The sequence below is a fragment of the Hemibagrus wyckioides genome, linkage group LG08, assembly GCF_019097595.1.
Source record: "Hemibagrus wyckioides isolate EC202008001 linkage group LG08, SWU_Hwy_1.0, whole genome shotgun sequence".
NCBI lineage: Eukaryota > Metazoa > Chordata > Actinopteri > Siluriformes > Bagridae > Hemibagrus > Hemibagrus wyckioides.
The window spans coordinates 11,084,122-11,110,781 of record NC_080717.1 but is presented as its reverse complement, the minus strand read 5'-3'; the positions used below and the strand labels follow the sequence as shown (position 1 = coordinate 11,110,781).

Genomic DNA, 26,660 nt, shown 5'->3' with positions numbered 1-26,660 from the left:
GGCAGAAATGAAACCCCTAACCTTGGAGGTGTGAAGCAAACCTGCTAACCACCAAGCCACCGTGCCTCAAGTCACTGTACACTTATTTATAACTATGAACTAATAGTTAAGCACTAAATGTTATCTGTTTTCACCTTTTATTCATATTAGTTGCGTATCTGGTCCTTTGTTAGCAAGGAATTGTATGTAACTGGACCTTCATGAATTTTCTTGAATTTCTTTGCTGTAGTGTGAATGATAATATAAATTGTAATTGAAAAAAAAAAGAGGCCCAAAACCATACATCAATGAAATCTGCAAATCAGTGGAGGACGTGTAGATGTCTGTGAGAAAATGATGTGATCTCCACCATTAGTTTTTTAGCATTCTGACTGATTCTCTGCTTTAATAAAGCATTCCTGATGTGGTGAATGTGATGTCAGTGCATGCCTGGCAGATCACAGAGCATTAACTCCCACAGTGCCCACTAGTGCACTTGCAGTACACTATGCTCTCAAAGGTTTTCTGTAGCAGGTCTAAAATCTCTTTGAAAGCATGCAGCTGGTGGCACTCCTCTGCCTTGCTTGAATAAGGAGCTGTTGTAGAGAAAGGGGAAAGTGCGCTGTAGGGAGTAATGATCTGCTGCTAAGCATTTGCATGGAAATGAATTGGTGTTTGTTTCTCCAAATCACAATTTTGGCCTATAAGCTAGAAACCAGTGACTGGTTGGATATGCAAAAAAAAAAAAAAAAAGGCTTTTGATGTATTGGAGAAGCTAAGACAGCCAGCAGACACAGATCCTTGGGCACTCTTCTCGTTTTGCCTATTGAAGCAAAGGCCACATGCTGGTAGATCAGCTGCATTTATCTGCTGCACAAATCGCCTAATCTCAACATAAAATCTTCCCCATAGGGAGCTGATGCTGGCTATCATCTATTCAGGCTTGATCCAGCCACTTAGCCATTGATATCACAATGGTGTGGAGTAATGTAGAAAAAGCACAACCTTCTGCATAGCTATATCAGGACTGACTGAAACTGAAGAGCTTTCGCATGGCCAAGCACTACCATAAATGTGAAACTAGATTGAGTGTGCTAACGTTGGTGTGTGAGTCATTTTAAATGCACACTGAGTGGGAAGTGATGACAGAGACGAACATGTGGAGCAGAAAGAAAATTATCCAGTTTTTCTTTCTTTCTTTTTTCTTTTTCTTTAAAAAAAAAAAAGGCTAACATCTATGAGTGCAAGACTAAATAGTTTGCTGTAACATATAGACCCCACCCCATACCATAGATCAATACAAGAAGTAGAGTACATGTCTGCCAAGACTTACGGTTTCTCTGGGACTTGTGTACAAGACAGAGTATATATCTTCCCCGGTCTAGTTTCCAACACCAGGACACTGCAAAAGACAAAACATACATATTTTAATGGCTTAAAATGAACACTAGGCAACCCTGGAAGTAATTAGGTGAAGCAAACAGGCTCGGATAGGTATGTGGTCATTAAATAATGCAATGAAATTCAGAGGGTTTGTAATTAGGTAATGTGTCAGGGGACATCAGCCAAGTATTTGTAAACACAAGCTCATGTTAATTACTCACATAAAGCAGATCATGGCTAATTCTGTCAAGGAAACAGGAAATTATTTCAATTTGTTGAAGTAACATAAAGTGAGATCACTTAAGATCTCATTACACAAACATGAACAATCTATTGTATCTTTTTGGAAGCCATTTCATTATGTGGTAGCTTGTCTCAGGCAAAAAGTCATATATAGCTTCACAGACATCTCGTAGGCAATACTCTCGAGGAGCCTTTGGATTGTCTGTGAGTGTGTGTTCAAATTATTGGCAATATTGAGATATATTCATAGAAAAATAGTGTACAAACTAAAAGAAATTGCTGGTAAATTTTAGTTCATGAAGATTCTGAAGCCGTTCTTCTGGTGCCGTTGTCACACTTGCTTTATCTTTTTTCATCAGCCTATATTATGTTTTCTAATCAAAAAGTGGTCTGTTGCAAAATGTTTCTTTCTTTACTGGCATGCAAACAATTTACTTTTTACAACAACAAAAGATGACATTTTAAGTATTTGGACTAATGAACATTACACCATCAGGGATTTAATAACATCAAATTCTAAATAAATAGACATCAATGTGCGGTTGGTCTCCCTTTGCAGGTACAGCTTTCATTCATCTGGACAGGCTTTCCACAAGATTTTGTAGTGTTTCTTTGGAAATTTTTTGCCCCTTCATTCAGTAAAGCAGTTGTGAGGTCAGGTAATAATGTTGGATGAGAAGGCCTGGTTTGCAATCTCCATTCCAGTTCATCCCAAAGGTGTTTGATGGGGTTGAGGTCAGGGCTCTCTGTAGGCTTTTTACGTTCTTCCCCACCAAACTCATCCAACCATATCTTTAATGGACCTGTGTGTGTTTTGTGCACTGGGTTACAGTTATACTGGAATAGAAAAGGCTTTTTCCCCAACCTGTTCCACACAAAATTGGGAGCATGGCATTGTCCAAAGCGTCTTGGAATGCTGAAGCATTAACACTTTTATTTCACTGGAAGTAAGGTGTCTAGCCACAATTTAAAAAAAATAATAAAATAAAATAAATAAATAAAAATAAATAAATTAATAAATAAAGTCCCTATACTATTATCCCTCCACTGAACTTTACAGTTAGGACTGTGCAGTCAGGCAGGTAACATTCTCCTAGCATCTGCCAAGCCCAGACTCATATGTCAGACTGCCAAACAGAGAAGGGTGATTCGTCACTCCATACAACACATTTCCATTGCTCCAGAGTACAGTGGCAGCATGCTTTACATCATTCCATTCGACAAATGGCATTGTACTTGGTGATGTGAGGCTTGTATGCAGCTGCTCGGCCATGGAAACCCATTCCACGAAGTGACCACCCACAGTTTTTGTGCTGATATTTGTGCCACTGGATGTTTGTAACTCTTCACCTATGGAATCAGCAGAACACTGGCAACTTTTATACACCATGTGCCTCAGCATTTTGTGAACCTGCTCTGTGGTCTTCCACTTTACTGGATGAGTTGCTAAACCTTTCCACTTTCCAATTATACTACTTACAGTTTACTGTGGAATATCTAGAAGGGGTGCAATTTCGCAAACTGACTCACTGCAAAGGTGACAATCACAATATAATGCTTGAATTCACTGAGCTGTTCAGAACAACACATTTTTTTTCACAGATGCTTATAAATACAGACTGTATGGCTAGGTGGCAATGGGTCTGATTGAAATTGCTTGAATTCCAATACTTTTGTCCATATAGTGTATGATTTTCTCTTGTTCTGTCAAAACAGCTCTGACCCCTGTCTTGGCATGGACTCAAAAGATTTCTCAAGGTGTGTTGTGGTATATGCAAATTCTTTAAGTCCTGTAATATGTGAGGTGGTCCTTCCATGTTTTGGACACATCCCACTCTTGCTTAATCAGCCACAGATCTGGTAAATTTGGAGGCCAAGTCAGCATCCTTAACATTTTGTCATGTTTCTCAAAACATTCCTAAACATTTTTTTATAGTGTGGCACGGTGCAATATTCTCCTGGAAGAGACCACTGCATTTATGGAATACTGTTGCCAAGAAGGGGTGTACTTTATCTGCAACAATGTTTAAGTAGGTAGTACATGTCACTGTAACATTCACATTTACATTTATTTACATTTATGGTGGCCTTATCCAAAGCACTTTAAAATCTCTACCAGTGAATACATCAATACTGGTTCACTAGGTCATAGACTAAGAATACCATCAGTATAAAATTCTGTGGAGAGGTAATTCTGCCAGAAGTGCACACAGCCAAACATTTTTTTTATTTTATAAAAAAATAAAACAAGTGCTAGTTTAAGTATTTCAGGAATATGTGGGACTATAACCATTGTTTAAAGATAGCCAGAGATTTGGCTTTTCTGATATCTTGGGGAAGTTCATTCCACCACCTAGGTGCCAGAACAGAGAAGAGTCTTGATGCATACCTATTTAGTACCGTGAGAAATGGTGGGACCAGTTGAGCAGTGCTAGAGGCTCTGAGGGAGTGTGGTGCAGTGCAGGGAGTGATAAGTGCTTTGAGGTATGAGGAAGCTGATCTGTTTTTGGCTTGGTAGGCAAACATCAGTGTTTTAAATCTGATGTGGGCAGCTACCAGAAGCTAGTTGAGGGAGCACAGCAATGAGGTGGTGTGGGAGAACTTTGGAAGGTTGAAAATAAACTGTGCAGCTACATTTTGGACCATTTGTAAAGGCTGAATTGTCATCAGAGGTAGACCTGCCAGAAGTGAGTTGCAGTAGTCTAGTCACGAAATAACAAGAGACTGATCAAGCACCCAAGCGGCTTGTGTGGATAAAAATGGCTGAATCCTTTTAATATTGTAAAGGAGATTCCAAAATAAGTGTGTCAAATTAGCAATGTGCAATTTATTGTTCATGGTTACTCCAAAGTTGCATGCAGTGGCTGAAGAGGAGATTAGAGTGTTGTCCAGGGAGATCACAAGATCCAGGCATAGGGGTGAATCACCTGGAATGATAAGCATGTCAGTTTTGCTGGGATTAAGTTTCAGATGTTGAACTGCCATCCATAAAGATCTAAGAATGCCATGATCCAACGCTTCCCAGCAGAACATTACCCAAAGCATTACACTGCCTCATCAGGCTAGCCACTTTCCCATAATGCATTATAGTGCCATCTCTTCCCAAGGTAAGCAAAGCACATGCAACCCTGACGTCCACATGATGAAAAAGAAAACTGATTCAGGCCACCTTCTTACACTGCACGATGGTCCAGTTCTGATGCCCATTAGAGCTGCTTTTGTTGCTGTACAAGGGTCAGCAGTGGCACTCTGACCAGTCTGCAGCTATGCAGCTCAATAAACAGCAAGCTGCAATGCAATGCTTTACTACAGTCCATCCATCACTTGGCATTGTACTTGATGATGTGTGGCTTGTATGCAGTTGCTCAGCCATGTTTTATCACCATTTTTGTGCTGATATTAATGTCATTGGAAGTTTGTAACTCTTCAGCTATGGCATCAGCAGAGAGTTTGCAACTTTTACACATCAATGCACCTCAGCATCCTTTGACCCTGCTCTGTGGACTTCCAGTTCATTGGTTGAGTTGCTGCTGGTCCTCATCATTTCCTCTTTCCAATAATACTACTTACAGTTGACTGTGAAATATCTAGCAGATATGAAATTTCATAAACTGATTCACTGCAAATGTCACAGTACAATGCTTGAATTCACTGAGCTCTTCAGAACAACCCATTTTTCCACAAATGTTTGTAAATTCAATGTGTTTTCTGTCACCTTTCTTTTATATACAGCATTAACCACTAACTACTGTATACCATGAACACACCACAAGATGCTGTTTCTGAGATTTTCTGACCCAGTCATCTACCTCAACTTTGCCTTTGTGAAAGTGGCTTAGATAAAACAACAACACATGCAACTTCAACACATCAACTTCAAGAGCTGTTCACTTGCATTTAATATATCCCATCCTTTGACAGGTGCCATCATCATGACATGGCTTGTCAACTGTCAGTGTCTCTCTCTTTCTCTCTCTCTCTCTCTCTCTCACTCTCTCTACCTCCATGTTTGTCTCCACTGAGCTATACATGCCACTCCTGAGCTCCCAGGGTTCTGAGCTCCCTATGTGACCACTTCTTCTTTTGGGACCTTTTGCCTGATCCATCCAGACACCCTACTGCTGGTTGGAATCTATGGCGCTTGATGGTGCACTCTGCAGTGGATAGATCAGCGTGGACAGCCCTTGACCCATGGGACCACTGTGCATAGAATCACTTGGAGAGTATCAAGCCATCTTTGAATTGTCATTGTGTCGGTCAGCTTTGTGTTTGGGTCTTCAACAGTGAACATTTGAACTTCGGCAGGAAGGAACTAAAAAGTCTATTATGAATTCAGCAATTGCATTGACCTATTAGTTTCCCAGGAGGTTCCCATAAATGAGGATGGGTTCCCTTCTGAGTCTGGTTTCTTATAAGGTTTCTTCCTCATATCATCTTCAGCAGTTTTTTCTATCTACCATTGCCTCAGGCTTGCTCATTAGGAATAAATGCTAGAGATAAATAGCAAGGTAATTTTAAAACTTTTAAACTTTAGAATTTTTATACTATTTTTATAGAATAAAAACTATACTTCTGTAAAGCTGCTTTGAGACAATGACCACTGTTGTGCTATATAAATAAATTGAATTGAATTAATTTCTATGGCTAATTATACTGCTAGAGCTCATAATGCTCGTAAAGATTTCTCTGGTCAACAATGCATGCATACATATTAGTAATTAGTAGAAAAATGTACAGTCGTAAATCTCTTGGGTGTATGATTGATGCATTATTTGCATGTCCTCTGTTTATCACAGTACAGCCACAAAACTTCATATAGTTTGATAATGTTAGGTCTCTGGTTATGGTGTCACTCCCCAGGCATTCATTTATATATTGAAAGTTTAGATGTCCAAGAGAATGTACAAGAAAAAAAGAAAAGGATGGGGGGCTACATTTACTCCCTGTCAGCTCTTTGGGCTCTGAACCAGTGAAAGGTGAAAGAAAACAATCTCCGGTCGCTAATGGAAAAAAGAGATTCCTTTTCTGTGGCCCGCCATCACTGAGGCATTGTTGTGTAGAAGCCCTGACATGTGCCAGCAAGCTGAAAACACGACATTTTAAAGAAGAAATTACGAAATTTTGCTCACAGATAGCTTGTTGACATGTGTGTAAACAGGAACGCCTTTATGTACAAAATAGTTGACAGTATTTTCAAAATAATAAATCAGTGATGGCAAAAGAAAGCCTTTCACTACTGTCTTAGATTTGTAGACTAAGCTCTTTTGTTAGGCTATTTTGTTATCCAGGTGGTGAAGAAGTGGTTATCTAGCTAATTTAGCAAGCATGATTATGATTTCAGTGTTCTTGCATTTAGCCTAAAAAAAGAACAGTTGGTGTATAATCAGTGCAAATTAACATCAGGTAGCAATCACATTTCCGTCTAACTCAAATACCTTATATTTCACTGGAACAGAAGTGAATAACCTCATATCAAAGCCTATTTTTTGTTTTTTTCTAATATTAATTCAAGCATCTCGGTTCCTGTCCAGGATTTTAATTTGCCAGTCTGGTTCACCTTTTCTTGGCAGAATGACTTGTACAGACAGTCCTCCTAATGGCTTTTAGTTTATAGTGTCCGCAATTTAGACAAAGCATTATAGTAATTATGATGAAGAGCTCCAAGTGAGATCCTAACGTATTTCAACATGGAGGTCAATTATACACTTTTGCATATAAGTGTTTTCTTGGTAAGATAGCCAGTGCTATCATTTTGATGCCTAACATGAGTGAAATTGAATTCATTTTTTTTCAAGCTGCAATTATAACGCTGATCTTTCCACCTAATGTGAAAAATACTTTTCTTTAAGACTATATAGTCATCAAGTATCTTGCCATCTGATTCAATTATTTTGCCACTAAAATAGATAGATAGATAGATAGATAGATAGATAGATAGATAGATAGATAGATAGATAGATAGATAGATAGATAGATAGATCAGAAATAACATGCTTCATGTTAAGGAATATATTTAGCAGCATGTGAACAGTCAATTCTTGAAAAATGGGCAATCATAAGAATTTGAATGACTTGTGATATATTAGGTTGAATACTTTTTACGTTGCCATTTTATGTTGCAACAAACTATTGAAATGGGGACACTTCTGTCTAATGATTGAAATGTATCTGTACAAACCAAGTGGAAGGAATCTATGAAGCGCTTACTTTGGGCTAGGGATATTTTAGCATTTTCCTAATGACAACATGTGGAGAAGCCTGGTTATAATCGAGTAATAAATTTGGCTCAGAAACAAAGTTACACTCCTTGCACTGACTACAGTTATGCAGTATAATTTTGGCCAACACATAAATATATCAATAAAATAGACAGATTTAAAGCTGCAAGGCTTCCATTACTCTGACTGTAACTGTGTCAACATGATTTACTAAAATACCTGTCCCCAATCTGTCAACCTCTATTGTTTTCCAATGCTTGGTCACACTTTGGATTGGATGTTGCACCTTGACATTCCATGCCTTATCTTTATGATTGTGTTTGATGTTCATTCCTGTTTGAGCAGTAGCTGTTTCTCCCTTCCTGACAGTAATTAAAGTGATTCTATGATCAATATATTCCTTTTTCAGGTCACATGCTTATTTCAAAATGCATGTTGACATACAACAGATGTGTTGATCTTTGTAGTTGGGATAAAAATGGTGACATCAGAAGGTTCATGGTGCTTGGGATGGTAGAAATGTTCTGCCTCCTAGAGATCTCTTGTTGATTAAACCACAGGGGAACTGAACTGCAGCACATTTGGGGAAAAGGTGTTAAAGAAAGTAATAATCTGTTCCTGATCTTTTGTTATGTCTCATAGATCATCTATGACATATATGATTAGTAAATTATTTTAGTTCACATCTTAAGTGACTCTTCCTCACATCAAACTGATGCCACCTAGTCTAGAATGAATGACAGAAGAATGATATCTCTTTGAGGATTTCCTTGTTTTTCTTTTTTGTTTTGTAGATGTTTTAAATCCCTGCACAAGAATGTTACATATGTAACTATGGTTCTACATCCTTATATAGAACTATCGAAGTCATTGCAAAGGTTCCTGAGACACCCTGACACTGCACCTCAACAAACAGACAGTGCAAATACCTGAGAATTACTCAAAGTATTAATACTGCTTCCTGCTCAGTAAAAGAATCACTCATAAGTAGATTGTATACTCCATGTCGCTGCTTTACAAATGTCTGCAAGCAACACTTCTTTTTTAGAAGTGATGCCCAGGTGGAAGCCATAGTGCATGGTGAAAGCCATTTAACGGAAAAATGCAACTTGACCTGAATTTAAGTGTGCTTGTGCAATCACTTCCTTTACCCAGAGGGCTAATCTGTCTGTAGACAGTGGAACCCCTTTTTTGTATACACATGCTGTTGGTCTATGGTCAGCTAATAGGTTTATAAGTTTATAGATATACTGATGCTGCTGCATGCCAACCAGGTTGGAGATGATCACAGTTTACGTGAGCCACCAAAAAACCAAAAGAAAACATCAATTTCCCACTGTGAAGAGCCAGTGATGCCACATGCATACTGTATGCACATATCTACTATATTTTAAGAAAGTTAAGCTTCTTGTCAACTCTGCAAAAACTTTAAAACAAGTCTATGTTGCAGGGGGTTTATACTTCCACATGTGAGATCAGGAGATCTGTCTGGGTAATCACTTTGCTATTGGGACTGTTCAAAGAGTCCACACTATTTTTATTGCCAGTTTTTCTAGTAATAGCCCACCTCTGTGGGATGGACCCCTGGGTTTGGCAGAGTCTTGCAGACAGTGTGCTTAACTAAAAAACTCTGCAAAACTAGAGCTTAACTGTAAATAATGCACCTATAATGCAACTATAAATAAAGTGTTTGGTTTGATTTGCTCAAATACTTTGCTTAATCCAAATTCAGATTGCTTTCCACCAGTTGATTACTCCTGCTCTAGTTGCATGTATCAACTGAGTGAATTCATAACACACACCTAGATCACCCAACAGTTTATGTAAATTATGCTTTTAAGGCTTGATGCCTAAGCAGTGCAGAGTTCAGGTCTGAAGAGTAGTAATATCTGATAAGTCTCTGGGCAGACTTAGACATGCAGTTACTTGGGTCTCCAAGTTAACAAGGCCTTGCCCTCCATTATGAATAGACACATACACGATTGGAAGAATTAGCCAGTGATATCCAGTCAAAAAGATGTCCACCAGCCTCTGGGCAACAATCCAGCTGGAGATGCCATGAAGTGGATGATGCCAGACAGTTGACTATCACCACACTTCATCTGTAGGACACTTGTGAAAGTAGTGTATTTGTTGGTCACAGATTTTTCCCCAGCTTTTCTTTACTACATCCTCTCAAGTAAACCACTTGCACATTAAGGCCTGCTCTGCTCCACTGCAAGCTCTCTGGCATCTGTGAGGCTTGTTGTCTTTCCAAGATCATTTAAAAATGCTTCACATTCTCCCATTTAACCTTAGTTCACAAGGCTTTGCTTTAAGTAAACAAGTCTCTTTCCTCATTTTTTGTATCCAGCCCATCTGCCCATCTGTCGTATCATCTGCATACTCTGATACTGGATAATGTTTTTGAACCCTGGTGACTGCCTTAGCCCTCCTATGCAGAAGTGATGGCAAGCACTCTATTTCTAATGAATATAAAAGCAGGAAAACCCTGCTTTTGGACACCTCTTCTCACTTTCACAGGTGTAATCACGTTCTCTTCTGCTTTGACAAGGCAAGAGGATCCTGTGCACAACAGCTTTATGCATTTGATAAACACAAAAGTCAATGGCTCAGCAGTTGTTTAAGTAGTATCTAGCCTGATCCTACAAGGCCTTTTAAAACAATTAGTCGACCATCAATCCTACTGATATGGCTTAATGACATTTGTAAGGCGGCATCCTTGAGCTTTCTAATGTGAGTGGGAAATAAAACATATTTTTGTCTTCAGTAGACAGATAGAATGGATTTACACATGTAGCATAACATTCAACAGACTTATACAGGACAGAATAAAATTCTGCTGTTCACTCCTGCACTCCTATTTCTTTTCTTTCATTGTATTGTGTTTATAAAATGAAAAGAAAAAAAACACGCATCCACCATTATATACGAATAAATGCTCCCATTTAATACATACCCTGTTCTGTCCCTTTTCAACCTCAAAAATATTTTGATCTACAGTACCTAGCTATCTATCTAGCTGATACCACACTTTTTGCTTCTTCAGAAGGGTAGGATATATTACTATCAGAGAAAACCTGTGGGAGTTTTCACTACATCCTGCCATTACCTCAAGTATCCAAACTCATCTTATTCCTTGCCCACTGCATTACTCTTAAAAATCTTGAAATTGAGAATAAAAGGTGGTATCCTGTAAGAGCTTTACTTTAAGCCTCTGTTGGGTTAAACAGATAGATGGGCAGTTATATGAAAGTGATCTGAGAACCCTACCTATGAAACTGAAGCACTGTTACAACAATGATTTGGAATTATAAAACCGATGAAGATGTTTTTTAGCCAAATAATAATGAGAAGAATGTTTAAACCTCAAAGAGTTAGATTAAAATGGTATGTTATGTTCCTGAATATTCTGTCAGAAGCTAGGTAAGGAATTCTCATTTCTGTCTTTAACTCTTTCTGTCTTAAACTCTACTGTGAATTTCAGATCTCCCCCTTAATAACTATACTGTAGCTTCTTGATTACACTGGAATAATTTGTTCTATTGTAGCAAAAATTTGGAGTATACACATCGCTAATATTAACTGTTTGAAAAAAGCCTTAACAAAAGTATTAGCTATTTGAAACTGTTCCTTACTTACCTCCTAGTCAAAGTTAAAGTTACAGATAATATAGATCCAGCACTAAATTGCTACCTCTATTAATATCATGGGTCAGTAATTTGCCCATTAACAATAACAGCTTTGACCTGCACTGCATCATCATCATCATTAGGTAATGTTTAAACTTATATTGTATATTTTATATATTATATATTTTTGCTTTATATACTCTAAAAGTATTTATTTATTTATTTATTTACATCCATTCCTAGTAACATGTCTCTTTAGTGGACTTCTATTTGTTTAAAAAAGAAAAACAGAAAATGAAGCGTAAAGAAATTTGGCCAATAATTTCAACCTTTAGCTGACTCTTCTGTGCTTCTGTTATCCATTTTCTGAGTATTTCATTACTTCATGTATGATTATCACATAAGTCATTTCTGAGCGAAACTTTGTATAATTCATCTTGTACCTCCCATAAGTCAGTTCTAAGGTTAGTGTGTAAGTGTTCACATCAGTGCTAGTATTAGCATCTCCTCTGTGTTTAACACAAACCTATTCTGTCTTTACCATGGTGCTGCTCTGAACTTTATTTACAGTTCTGAGCTTTGACACTTCAGTGGTCCCCCACTGACTGACACCTTGCTGGTGTCATTGCAAATCAGCCCTGTCACTCTCTGAGTTCCCTTGCTGTGCAACCTTGTGTGACAAACAAATTTTTTGTGCCTTACACCTTTTGCCTGTATGCTATTTTCAGTCAGGATGCCGATTACAGCAGGTACAGCTAGTACAAATGGTCTAGCAGGGCTAAACTCCCATCGTCTTTCAAATGTAAAAATATCTCAATATGGTTTTTGGCTACTATAATAGATTATTTTGTCATTAACAAATGTTTCAAAACAGATTATTCTGGCCTTTTGTGGAACTGAGTGTAACATGACCATTATAAGAAAAATGAACAAAATGCTGTGAAGAAATGAGGCTGATTTCTTTTCTAGCCTAGACTCATGCAGCCTATCAGTGACAGCTGTCTGGTTGGTGTTTCAGTCTGATTATACAGACTGAAACACCAATGAGAATTGAGCTTCACATCTGTAACATGTCATCAGCTGTGATTGAGAAGGCACATTATAAACATTTTTCATTTTTCAACCCATTTCATTTTTCAATCCATAAATGCCTTTGGGGGAGAAACTAAAAGTAGACAGACTAAACACATATTGTACACTGAAAGTAAAAATACACAAAGTGTGTGTGTGTGTGTGCATTTGTGTGTGTGTGTGTGTGTGTGTGTGAGGGAGACAGTTTGCCCCATATCATTCTTATAATGAGACCTCATGATGTAACCCACTGCTAAAAGTATAATCATAACCCTAATAGTATCATTCTTGAGATATTTATAGTTATAAAATGAAGCACTGGTTTAAGCACTCCCATCTATTTATTATGACCAGGCATCTAAAACACAACCATGGCTTTGTTCAGATATACAATACTGCACATTGTCTAATAATGCTCCAGTCTCCGGTACTTATTTGATGTTATGCCAGAGAGGAGAGTTTTTATGCTGGCCTCAGAGGCCATGGCAGCCCACATACTCTTAGCTACCCTATAGTACCTTAAATTAACTCACAAAACTACAAAAACCTGCTTTTCAGTTACCAAAAAAGAAACAAAATAGATTCAGAGAAATAGATAAAAAGTAGAATGATAGAGAGAAAAGAGACAGAAACCTCCAAACGTCCCTTTGTCCTCACAGCTCCTCAGTCATCTGAGCATGTCCATATACGGCTGTATTCAGAGTAGGCATCTTAAGTCAGCAACCTAAGATTAAGCTGCTTAAGCAATTTTTTTTTAATCAATAATGTTCATACAAATTTCAGTCCTCCACAAAAGCAATGTCTCCAATATAGACTCTTTTTCCTCTGATGTCCTTTTTGTGTACTTTAAAGGACGATGTTACTGATTAATTACTAATTAGTGTAATACTTAACATTGGCCTCAAAAAGTATCCCATAGTTGTTGTTTTTTATAAGTGCATTTACAGCTCAAAACATAAACTTCACCTTGATTTATTGTGCTAGCATAAAACTGTCAGATAATGGTGCTGGACTTATACCAATACTGGGCCTAGCTCAAGCTGAGTCCAAGGTCAGAAATGTGCAAGAATTGAGACGGGCTTCAATTAGATAGTGTTTGAAGCAAACACCACCCTGGGTACATAAAACCTCTGAACAGTGCTTAAATCTGGTGTTATCTGTGAACAGAATGCCAATGTGAGCAATTTCGCTTTTAAATCCTCGCATGCACCTTTTCTTTAACTATAACCTAGAGAGAGATATGTATTGAATAATGGATGAAACCGAAACCTACCCAAACACAGTGGCATTATCATTTTTAAAAAAGCCTTCAATACGTATGCCAAAAACAAAACAGGGTGTCGTGTCATAAACTTATTTTAGCAGATTGAGCCACATTATACACAAACACAGCATCCTGCCAACAGCATAGTCACACTCAAGAAAAAAACAGGAAGTTCATTAATGACAGCGTGACACAAACAATCTGACACAAAAAAATCTGAATGCACAAAGCAAAAAAATGTAACTAGCATTGCACAGAAATAGCGCTTCTTTTTTGTGAGTCACAGATTTAATTAAGGTGCAAAAGAAATATCTGGAGGACTTTATCAGCTGAGTTGTCACAGTCCTTAACAAATGTGAAAAGTCAAATACGAAATCTGTTTAATGACACAGGGCATTGCACTCCTTCCTCCAGCTCTCTTCCCTGCTGTTAAATGTTGCAAGTTTTATCCTTAAGTTATAGAAGAACGGGCGCCTGCAGGATTTCTCTGCAGCCCAGCAGTTAATTAACAGTTTCAGCTTATCTGCTATCAGCTTGCTTCATCGTTGTGTTAAATTTCACCATTACAAATAATTCACAGTGGAGACAGTCCCACAGAGAACGACGCAATTATACATCAATCAGTGATATGCTGAGGCACTGATAACTCCATGCCACTGTGCAGGTGTGTGAAGTCCTGCACATGCCGCTGTGTACCACAGATTCTCAAGTCATAAGGTTATCATTTGGAAAGAATATGAAAATGACATTCATATCCTAATCAATACACTATGTTGATTACCAGAATGAAACATCTGGTAATCAGTGCCAATCCCTTAGTCTGAATTCTCATTTGGTAATGATATTCATTAGCATTTCCACATCCAAAATGCATTTTTAAATTATATCATAGCATGTATGCGGACCCTTCAATATATTTTGTCTTAGTCTAAGCATAATCTGTGTCTGGGAAACTAGCCTATAACACGTCTTACCTAATCTAATTACATTTGGCAAGCCTTTCTTTTCTTGGCACATCCATCTAGAGCTGTATTGATTTATATTAAATTGTTCTCTACATTTGCAATGTCTTGAATAATGCAAGAAAAGAAAGAACCACTTCATATTCCTAAATGCAGTAAATATAGATTCTCTCTCTCTCTCTCTCTCTCTCTCTCTCACACACACACACCACACACACACACACACTCCAGCATTGAATAAACATCCTTGTTGATTTCCTTTTGAAGGAAATGCAGTTACAGCAAAAGTGATGTCCTTTACACCATGCATTTTTAAAACAAAGCACCCCCACATGTTTTCTATAAAATGCATTAGAGCTTTTAGTGGTATTTTTAAAGTTTGGTGGCATATCAAACAGACTGCTGGAAATTAGAGTTTCTTGACCCCAATTTTTCAAATTGCTTTTGCTCAACTTATGTTCTGAATCATTCTTGGAAATAGGAGAAAATTTTAAAGTGCTTTAGTAATAATAGGTAGATGTGAAGTCATCTCGCTGCAGTTCAGACTTCATCCATCTGCTAAGGTTAGCATACATCACAAATTCTTTGGTGTCCATTTATTTTTTAGTAGATCATTACTAATCAGAAATGATCTTTAGTGTTTGAGTTGGAAATGTCAATTCATCCAGATTTGTGTCTATACACTGTGTCAATAATATACCCAATGCTTAAGGTTTTAACGCTTTCATTTTGCTTTCATATAATCTATAACATTCATAAGCCCATGTATGGCTAATAATACATTTACTGACACTACATTAATGATTGTTGTGAGTAGCAAGGATGCTTTTGAAGCCTGGATGCAACCGGCATAAAGACACTCCTCATTCTAAATGTTTCCTCTAATAAATGAAATGGAAAGTTTAAAAAAAATCTACTCAGAGCAGAGGTTTTGCAACAGCAATGAGGGTGCTTTATGTGCACTTTATTATTGAACTCTTGAACTTGTTCCAGTGAGAGAGCAAGAAAGAGGATACATTAAATGCACTCAGGCAAATCTCAGTACTTTACTGAAGGTCAGAACTTTCATTTCGTTGCTGTTTTCTCCCGCGGCATTGTTGTGCCTGAATAATGTATCTTCAGAACGGAGTACAATTTATGTCTGAAATGAGCATTTCATCAACTAAGCAACACATGCACCTTATTCGCAGTGCACATATATTTAAAAAATGTACTACGTTTACCAGTGTCAATAATACAATTTTATTACTTTAGGGTGTAAGAAATTAATCACAGGAACAGTTGGTCTTTATGCAAGGAGATAATGATCATTTATGATAATTTTCCAAAATACAGGTTCCTTCTAATTTATAACAAGGCTGTTTCATTTAAACTGATCATTATCCTAGATTACTAGGCCTAAAGAGAGCAGAACATATGTGACAACATAGGAAAATTCAGGAAAATTCTAGCACCATTTTCTCCAAAGGAAACTGAGTAAATTGTGGGGTTCACATACTCATTTGTGTACAAAAACAAGAAAGATATATTTTCCATTGAGTGCTATGCTGCAAATACTGATTCATTGCCAAGTCTTACTCCAAGCCATGCTTTTGTTTTTTGGGTTGCATGCAAAATGTACTCTAGAGGCCTTTCACACAGAAATTCCATTGGTTAAATATGTATACTATATATAACATGCCTACATGAATGACTACATATTTTTATAATATATTTGGAGACTTTTTTGTAAATTTCATTACATGAAATATAAAATATACAATAATTAAGTACAAAAACAATCAGTACGCACTTTTATAATTGGGGGTGTGTCTGTGTTCATAATGAATCAATCACATTCAGTCAGTAGTAATTATCCTACAAATGTCATCAATGAAATACTTCTGATCAAGCCCAAATAAAGATCAGCTGTTCCTGTGGGATTTTCTTCACATCTTTTTGGTTTCATCCAACTGCTGAAGCATGTATGGTATCCTAAGACTTGTTGAAAGATATCATGAGATGGGTATAATTGAATTCTCAAAAAACAGACGCTTCATGGAAGACCGTAAATGCCATCATCATCAATAAGAAAAAATGGAACAATGACATCACTAAGGACAAGATGTCCCTCCATAATATATAGAAGAACAAGACAAAAACTTCAATTGAGGCTGCCAAGAGACCTATAACAACATAAAGGAGCAACAGGAATATCTAACAAGTATTCTCTACATATGACAACAATATTCCATATTCTGCTATTCAATGAACCTTCCTCAAGCTCTAAATCACTCCTAAACATCTGGTAAAATGTGGTATGGTCTGATGAGACCAATTTCAAAAGGTATAATAATTACATAATTCCAAAAGGTCGGAATGTTATAAAAAATAAACTAATAAATAATAACAGAACAATAATAATGCAGTATGGTGGTGGCAGCATCATGCTTTAGAGCTGATATTCATCAGCCAGAACTGGGGCTTTTATCAAAGTGGAGGAAAGTAGAGGGAATAGCTACAAATATTAGTTCATTTAGTGCAAAACCTTCCAATGTGAGTTTGTAAGCTTGTAAGATGAAAAGAAATTTCACCTTTCAGCATGAAAGTGACCCAAAGCATACATCCAAGTAAAAAATGAAAAGGCTTAATGAAAAGATCAGAGAAACAAAATGGCCAGATTAGCTGCCAGGAAGGATATCATATAGCCACTCGAATTATCATTCTTCACAAACAAGATGAGCAAAAAAGCATCTGAGTGCCAAGAACATCAAATCTTGAAGCTACAACAAAAGAAGACCACATTGGCTTGAACCCCTGTCAGTCAAGTCAGGAATCTTAGACAATAACGGAAATATCCTGACCCAAACTGGACAGTATGTGTGTGTGTGTGTGTGTGTGTGTGTGTCTGACAAAGTGCAACAGCACCACCATTGGTCATAAGAAAAATACACTGAATGGTATGAATTTCTCTCCAGACCAGATTGAATTGGGAAGAAACATGTCATTACAAAATGACAATTGAAATACATGAAAATGGCAGTCTAACTGCCTTTGAATGTGTGTGTGTGTGTGTGTGTGTGTTTGCGTGTGTAATAGCATGCTCCAGATCATTCTTATTATGCCATCGTTGAGACCTTGTCATATAATACATTGTATAATCTCTAATCATTTCCTTGTCAAGCCACAGATAGATGATGAGATATGTCCTGGATTAATGTGTTTAAACCACACATTGTTTTACAGAGCACATCTTTCTCTCTCTGAGTCATTCTAATTAAGAAGCTACGCACCTATAGTTGTTTTTAACACATTTTTCTGAATCAGTATTTCACACTAGTAACCTGTGTGTTGTGGTTGTGTGGGTTTCACCTTTCTTTTTTGCCAGGAGCAGGCAGTCTCATTTCATAATGTACAATACAGTTGATAGATAGATAGGAGAAAAGAGCTGGCTAATACAGTATGCAAAATGGCTACTTCTCTTATCTGCAGTGTAATAAATTTAAACAGAGGGTGCAGAATGGTGTTGGCTGAGAAAAAGTGTGTGTGCGCCTGTGCGTGCGTGTTTTATGACCAAATTATTCTTTGCATGCTCAGCATTCCTCAATCTTCACACATCATCCTTTCTGCCTGTTTAAATATTCCATAAAATTGTATTGGTCTTACAGATTTATCAGATTGTAGCTGCAACACTGAGCCACGTATGAACATGTTTGTGTCTAACGTGTGCCGACCTGAAGAAAACCTTCATTTCTAAAATTCTGACATTTTTTTACCACGCAATGTTTAGAAAATGTTTACGTATTTAACCCTGTTATATCTATTAAATCCAATAAATCACCAGGGGAGCCAGCAGAAAGGAATCACTGACACATGGTGTCATAATCACCTTAAAAAATGTCAATTAGTGGTGGTCTTTCCCTTTGATAGCTTGGAGAATGCTATGTCATACCCATTAGTCAGTGTACCGTGTCAAGGAGCTATACCCACGGGGCAGAGATTGCCTGGCCAGCAGTGCAGCACCTTTGTACACTTTTGTGACAATGAGTCTGCCTAGGGAAAGATTCCCAGGGCATTCCAGTTACTAGTGAGACCAATATTGGAGACTGGGGTACTGTTAGCCCTTTTTGGTGCCTCAAGTAGACCTGCGGTTTGATAAAACAGCAGACAATATGAGTAGCTAGAATTTCCGCTATAGTCTAGCTTCTCTACAATAAATTGTATGGTCTACTTTGATATTAGGGATCTTCCATGTTCTGTCAGACTGAGAGGTGTAATATGCATGAGGGGGACGGACATATCCCAGATGGTGAGCTCCTTAGTAAAGGCAAACTTTTTGTTAGAAAGTATCCCAAATCGCAGCCCTTGTCTTTCATAAATGGTTCAGCAGAGTGGGGACTGTTCATCTTATACACTGTACTAATTAGGTCTAATTCCAGTCTCACTGCAAGACGTGAGACTTCATTCAGCTCCACTACAGAGGGATCAGTGGCTGATGTGTTCTTCTTAACAAACTGATGAGTTATACATATTTGGTTATTTAGTTGGATTATTTGTTTAATTATTGGGGCAAATCCCAACATTAGCCATGATAGCTGGTTTAGATTCCAATCTACTAAACCATTTCAGTTGTAATGGACAGGATTTGCTGATTTGAGAGTCTACTGCTTTCCTTGAAACTAAAGTTAGCAATATTTATACATACATAGTCTCCTCATGTAGTGGACTGATTTCAAGTAATTAATGTTTGCCTCTCTGATCATTTTTAAACACATAAAGTCCCAATCAGTTACATGAAGTTAACAGATATCATTATGTCAGCTTATTAATTTATATACAATAGCTTATACACTTATTTACACATAGATGATGAAATATCATTTTTCTGTTAGTCACTGATAATCGCCATTAAGCCATGATGCTATTCATGACAGTCAACACTCTGTGGAGAGAAACAGTATATTTAAGTATATATTTATATATAAAACTACATTTGTGATGGTTGTGACATCTGTGTGTGACTACAAATTGCAGCAAAAAAGTGTGTTTTTTTACAAAAATGTTTAATAATCTAATTGAATTAAGCATGCTAACCCAAAATGCTAGGTAGGGCAACATACCCAATGAACTCAAAGGTAGTTAAAATAAACCAACATTGGGAAGATGTCATTAGCTTAATTAAAGGCATTGTTTTTAATTCAGTATTTTTTAGAATGTAGTTAACTGCCCATATGTGAGACATGTGTAAGGTGATGTGTAAAGATATATCAGCAGGGTTTCTGTAGTCAGTGGCTGGGCAATGGTGTACCTGCTGTATGAATGTGCAATATAAGGTGTGAGACAGGATTGCGTTGTGTGGAATACTGCAATGGAACCCTGCACTGGGAATTGTCTCATCTTGTGGCTTTATTGTATTGTCTTGTGCCTACTCAATATACATGAAAGTTCCATAATACATCAGATATATCATAAGGATAGACAAAGAGGGAGGAGGGAAAGAGAGAGAGCATAGGACAATGCTGGCAGTAAATTAACCCTGGATCAAAATGAAACTGAATACTGAACCCTAGCTATGAGTAATTAGCAACAGACATTGCTAGCTAGTTTAGCCAAAGTTTCAAATCTGACAAAGGCTGCTTTTTAAGATTTTTCACCTCTGTTTCAGGATGTGGTTCTATCTGTTGTTTGCTACTTAAATGAGATCATACTGTAACATTGTATATTATTATGATACAGTATATTATATTGTATTATATGTATATTGAAGCATTACAGTATATATATATATATATATATATATATATATATATACATATATATATATATATATATATATATATATATATATATATATATATATATATATATATATATATATAACTTTTTATATAACAAGTATTGACTTCCATGGTGGTCCAGTGGCAGGATCCTGCTCTCTCACCACCACAGCCCAAGCTCAATTCCTGTCCCGCGAACTCTCAGTGCCGATTACAAACCCGGAAAAAAATGGGAGGTTATGTCAAAACCACATATAACTACTATTGACTAGTTTAGTATTTCTGTAACTGTGCACCAGAGTTTATTATTTTCTGAAGTAAAACCTTTCTACAGTTCTCATAAAGAAGACAATATTGAGCAATGTAAAATAATAAAACATCAGAACTGTGTGACTTTTGTTGTCATATTTGCCAAAGGTGTAAATTACTCAAATCCGTGTTATGTGTTAATAATTTATAAGTCGAAAAATCTTTCCATGGAAAAAAATGATTACTTATATACATTTTAATTTCCTGACAATCAAATCAGTATTTTCGTGCATTTTTAACATTATTAGCTATATTTGAAACATTATATCAAATTCATAGCATATGAAGCTGAATACTCAAGTTATATTAAGGTCAAATTAAAATACTTGATACTCAAGATAGGTCTGTGCAAAGCTAGAAATATGTTACGCCATCTGTGAAAATTGCCATATGATAAGTTTTAGCAGTCACTGTTTTTCAAAGAATAAAATTTTAGTGCAACATCAAACGTTAAAATTACTTTGAGCTAAATATTTTCCTCAGTTTATGGCATGATGGTCCTCAGCAGGTTATTATTTGAATTGTTTGAATTATAATAGAATTGTTCTGGATACTTTTACTACATAAGATTTATATCCCAGAAAACAGTAAATACTGCATATAACCTGTTAACCTATATAAGGCTACATCTTCCTATCCAAATAGATATTTGTAACAGTCATAATAATTTAAACACTTATTTTTAATTGGTTGCTTGTATGTAACATGTCAGTGGACAGTACTAGTATGCATAATATTCCAGTGGTATCCACAGTGTGTGATCATTGATTTATGTCATTTCCATGGTCATTGGTGATCACAGGCAATTGCTTTCCATGTTGTAGAGGATATTATTAAATGACAGCATGTTATCATTTGGTGTAAGATGGCCTAACACCTCAGTGAATTATATACAAAATATTTTTAAAATACCAACAGAAATACAAATTAACTAAAATGAAAAGTTAGAAACAGTTAAGGTCGGGTGGGGGGGCATGACATTAGTATTCACAGATCTTGTGTGACTTCATTAATTTAAAAAGCCAACAGTGTTAATTTCAATTTCCTATAGATTTTTTTCAGATTCAGCTTAATGTAATAGGCCAAATCTCAGCAATAACTTGAACAACCCCTGAATGAATCATATATGACATTTAAACATGTTTACATACTTCACTGTACAGTTTATTATACACACTTTACATGTAATAGACCTTTTTTCCCACATGATTCGTGTTTTATATGACTCATTTTCACATGATTCCTTGCACAGGTCATTTTCTGTCATGAATATGTGTATGTTGAAATATGCCTTCAACTTTTTCCATGTGATCACATTACTTACATAATTGCATATGAAATACATGATCACATGTAAAATATATGTGAGGTTTTTTTTTTATTTAAAGGATATCATTATCATGGATGTTAAAGTAAATTTTTACCACAAAGTATTCCCCATTAGCAGGCCATGCCTACATCAATCACTACTCAAAATATTTTCAGTTCCATAGTTCAAACCTGGATGCTTGTGTTTATTTTTCAGTGCAACTGAATTGAGTTCAATAGGATGCTGCAAATGATTTTGTCTTTTTATTATTCTTTTGATCCAAATATAAAAAAACCGGGCAGGCAAGCACACACATTTATTGGGCTCTCTCTGAGTCCAGATGACTGGTTCCAGGTTTCATTTTTTAAGCTCTGGTGCTTAGTTATTCATACATTTTGACACTGTTGATTCTGTTGATTAGCAAAGTCTCCACATATTGCTGACTACAAAGTACTGTGTTGAAACCAAATATTAGAAGTGTGTGCTTCCATCTCCTGCTGATATTAAGGCCTTTGTGTTCGGTAATCTACTTCTATCATTATGTCGATGTAAGAGAAAGTTTCATTTTTTAATTGTTGTGCCTTCTTCTAATCCGTTTCAGTGTCTATTAGAGCGGATCTACAGTTAGAACGATCTATAATCATAAACAAGACAAACATCAATTGGCTGTCAATAAAACAGTGTAGGTGCTGAGATGCAGCATTTGCCCATTACTTTCTGTTCCGCTTGATGTGGGACATATGACATTTTGTCGTCTTCTTGATAATTAACACTGCTGACATTTCATGGATTTGCATGATCACTTTTATCTGGGATTGGCTGAGTAAGGTAAGTAAACACGACAGTATAATTAGCATTTAAGGCTTGAATAGCCTTCAGTATGCCAAAGTAGTTGGTGATAAATGAGCACGGCAAGGAGATTCTGCTATACTTACTTGGTTATACTGTTTTGCTTCCTGAGGGAAATATTATCAGTAGAAAGGGAATATTTGATTTCTCTAATGTTTCTGGGCCAAATCAGTCCTGAATTGTATTAGTTCTAAAAATGCCTCTGACAAAGAAAATTACTATTTCAACTTTTCATATTGTGTTATGGCGGCATATAAAGCCATAATTGTCATCCATAAAAGAACAGAAAAAAAGAAAAGAAGAAAGAGTTTTGTGATATGACTGTAATATGTACAGGTTTTTCTATTACAGTTTTTTCTTTATTGGTTACCAAAATGGCTGTTTAATAATGTCTCTACTGCTAACACAGCCTTACAATCGCAAACCCATTTGCATTCACGTGCAAACAGGTTTAAAAAGTAATGCTCCACTAAGTTTAAGCTGAATGACAAGGTTATAGGTCATAATTTTTCTTATGACTTTATTCGTCTGAAATCCAATGAATCGGTCCACTGACATGAAATCCTTCTTGCTTTTTAGAACCCCTGTAAATTTTTCATGAGATGGGGTCACCAGTCTGTGGTAAATGTGAAACAGTTGGTGGCTTGTGAGATGGTGATGTGCCCAATTGGAGCCAAGCTCCAACATTGACCACACACACAAAAAGCTCAGAGCTAAAGGGAATGCGAAGACTAAGATTAAATGTACCTGTGAAGTTTTGAATAGCCTCTTTTGAACCAGGTGTCATTTTATCTCAAAGGGGAGTAGCAAAGATGTTTTGAAATCCAAAAACAAATTAGAGGTGAAGAGCATGGGAGGTCTAGCATTTCTCAAACAATGAAGTGGCAGACAAACAACAAATAAAGAAAAGGCCATTTAAAATAGTTGGTTAGCCTTCTTTATGTTGTGATCAAATGGGATAACCTGATCCTTTCATTTGTAACAGGATTAATAACTGTCAAAAACGGAAAATAAAGACATAATTTATTTAGATATGCGTGTGGATATTTCATTGTGTGTTAATGCAAAGATATACGCATATGCTTCTCTAAGTCTTGCTGAAATGGCTTGCTAAATCCTAGCCTGCATTGCCAGGACACGTAGATCTCATACCCAAACTGTTTATTTGTATTTGGCTATTATTCAGTTTTCCGGCAGATAAACAGCTTGAACATCCAGAAAACAGGGCTTTTAACCATCACCTCACAATTACACACACTAAGAGACAATGTGAGAACATAACAAAAAAATCTCATATAGCCAAAATACTGGGGAATGATTTGCTGAAGTTTATGTTGTTAGTGGAAACACAATGTGCAACAATAATTCATGATGTCAGCAACCGACTATTTATCCTATTGTATTAGGTTTCCAGGCAACTAAAACATGGGACTGGGGAGCCTGCTGGCTCCACTTCCCTAGTGAGCTAACCAATGTACTTATTTGTACACTCATGTAGATATTGTTTTGCTCATTAAAATAAATTGGTACATAATTTAGGAAATTTCTAGAAACAAATCACACCTTTTCATTGCCTATATGGTGTTTAAAAGCAATCATTAGTAATCCACTGAGTGAAAGAAATGAAACAGATGTGTGTGATGAATGCTCAGTATGAAAACCAATTACATGTACTTTTCTATGAAATTAGTAGTATATGCTCTGATCCAATGTATGGTTCTTTTTGCATAATTTGAACAGTATTGTACACCGTGCATGTCACCTTTGGTTTCCGTCTCTGATCTCGTGTGCTCAGAACACACTTGAATAATTTTCTCTCGGTAGTAAATCCTAGTTTTACAAATCCGTGTACAAAAAAAATCTCTTGCAGTTTCTTTCTTCACAGATAGACAATTAAGTATTAACTGACTTCACAGTATGTAATCAAGTTAATTCTACGTGGACCATTGCTTTCAGAACAGATGTCAGGTTTTCCAATATGGTCTCATGAATGCAAATTGGCATTTTGATGTAACAAACCTGCTCTGGTAAGAATTAATAGGGCAGATTTTTTGGGAAGGTCTGATAGACTGTTCAGGTTTTTTCATTTCTGTAAGGCATCCAAAGTGATGGCAATGTGTTTGGTGATGTGAAAGATGAGGTGAGCTGTCCTATCTTGTTCAGCTGTGCTGCTTGGTCTGACTTATATACCTGCCTGTGATAGGGATACCTAAGATGAAATATTAACATCTGACTATACACATCCTAACATACAGTATGTAAACCCTGTATATCTATGATGTTGTATTTAATACCAATTTTGAAAACCTGTTTTGGCCAAAATTTAAAAAATAGTATGTGTTTAAATGTATTTAAATGTATTTAGATTATTATTAGATTCATTCATTCATTCATTCATTCATCTGGTCAGTGTTACAGTAGATCTGTAACTTACACAGTGACCAATACTTTAGTTAGAGACCTGCCAGTATATATAAATGGGAAAATAATAATACATAGACCAAATAAAAACCACTTCCATGTATGTAAAATATTCATGTAAATAGGTAAATAATGTCAGGTTTTTATTACATTTACAAACTTAATTTATTGAAGTAACATGGACATTATATCAATGTTTTAATATGTGAAAATATGATAGTAGTTGAGAGCTGTCTGTAGGATACTGGCTCACACTCTGTGGCATATCCGCTCATTTGTGAAACATTGTGGCGTGGACATGCATAGCTGTCAGTGAAACTGGCTCACTTGTGTTTATTGATGGGGTTCCAACAGCATTTGGTGGATAAATTCTGTAGGGAACGGAAGCATCTTAGCTGCTCTAGTCCAAAACTAAAGCATAATTCAGACTTCAGGCAGTCACTGATTGCAATTGATTGAAATTTTTTATTCATTCATTCATCTTCTGTAACTGCTTTATTGCAGTCAGGGTTGCAGTGTATCTCAAACTTATACTCAGAACACCGGGCATTAGGCAGGAATATGTTAACGTGGGTGATTACTTATGGTCTCCTGAAAGAAGGCTCAAGAAATTTGAAGGTCCGCTGAAAAAGGACCATAAAATGACTGCATTGCAGGCCTGGCAGAGCATCACGAGGAAACACACCCAGCATTTTCAAGCAGTCAGTAATTGCGAAGGATCTGCAGCCATGAACAAAACATGACTGTATGTTCAGATATTATGTTAAGCATTACAGAGCCTAGGGTCTTCTAAAAGAAAAAAAAGGTAAAAAGGGGTATGTAATTACAAAATATATGTAAATGCTGACATTCACTCATCAATGACATCAAATGCTTTTCCCAAGCTGTTTTTCATCACTCAACCTGAAGTACAATGAACTGCAATTTACTCAGAAGAATGGAATCTCTAGCAATCAAGTGGCTATAATAGGCAAACATATCACAGGCTTTGTAGCTTAATATTAAACATGTCAGTTATAGTTTTGAGATTATGTTATATTTTCTTCTCTCTGTTGCGGTCAGGGAAACGTTTCCGTTCCTTGAAGGCAAACACAGAGCGAATGAGGAGGAGCTTCTTCCCGCAGGCCATTCGGGCCCTCAACCAGAAGACCTAGTACCTGGACTTTCTAGACTTACCACACATGAACATTCTACCTCAGCTGATTGTTGCACACACAAATTGCACTACTTGTATACTCTGCACTACTCTGCACACACAATAACC

The 26,660-nt window shown here is 36.7% G+C and overlaps 1 protein-coding gene across 3 annotated transcripts in view; it reads right to left on the bottom strand.

Annotated features, from left to right (window-relative positions):
• The window catches only part of frmpd3 (FERM and PDZ domain containing 3), a 115,659-nt gene that overhangs the window by 60,764 nt on the left and 28,235 nt on the right, over positions 1-26,660 (bottom strand). For all 3 annotated transcript variants that reach the window (XM_058398087.1, XM_058398090.1, XM_058398088.1), the window contains exon 2: positions 1,313-1,381. The gene's annotated coding sequence lies outside the window, so the exon portion shown is untranslated. The remainder of the gene's footprint in view (positions 1-1,312; positions 1,382-26,660) is intronic.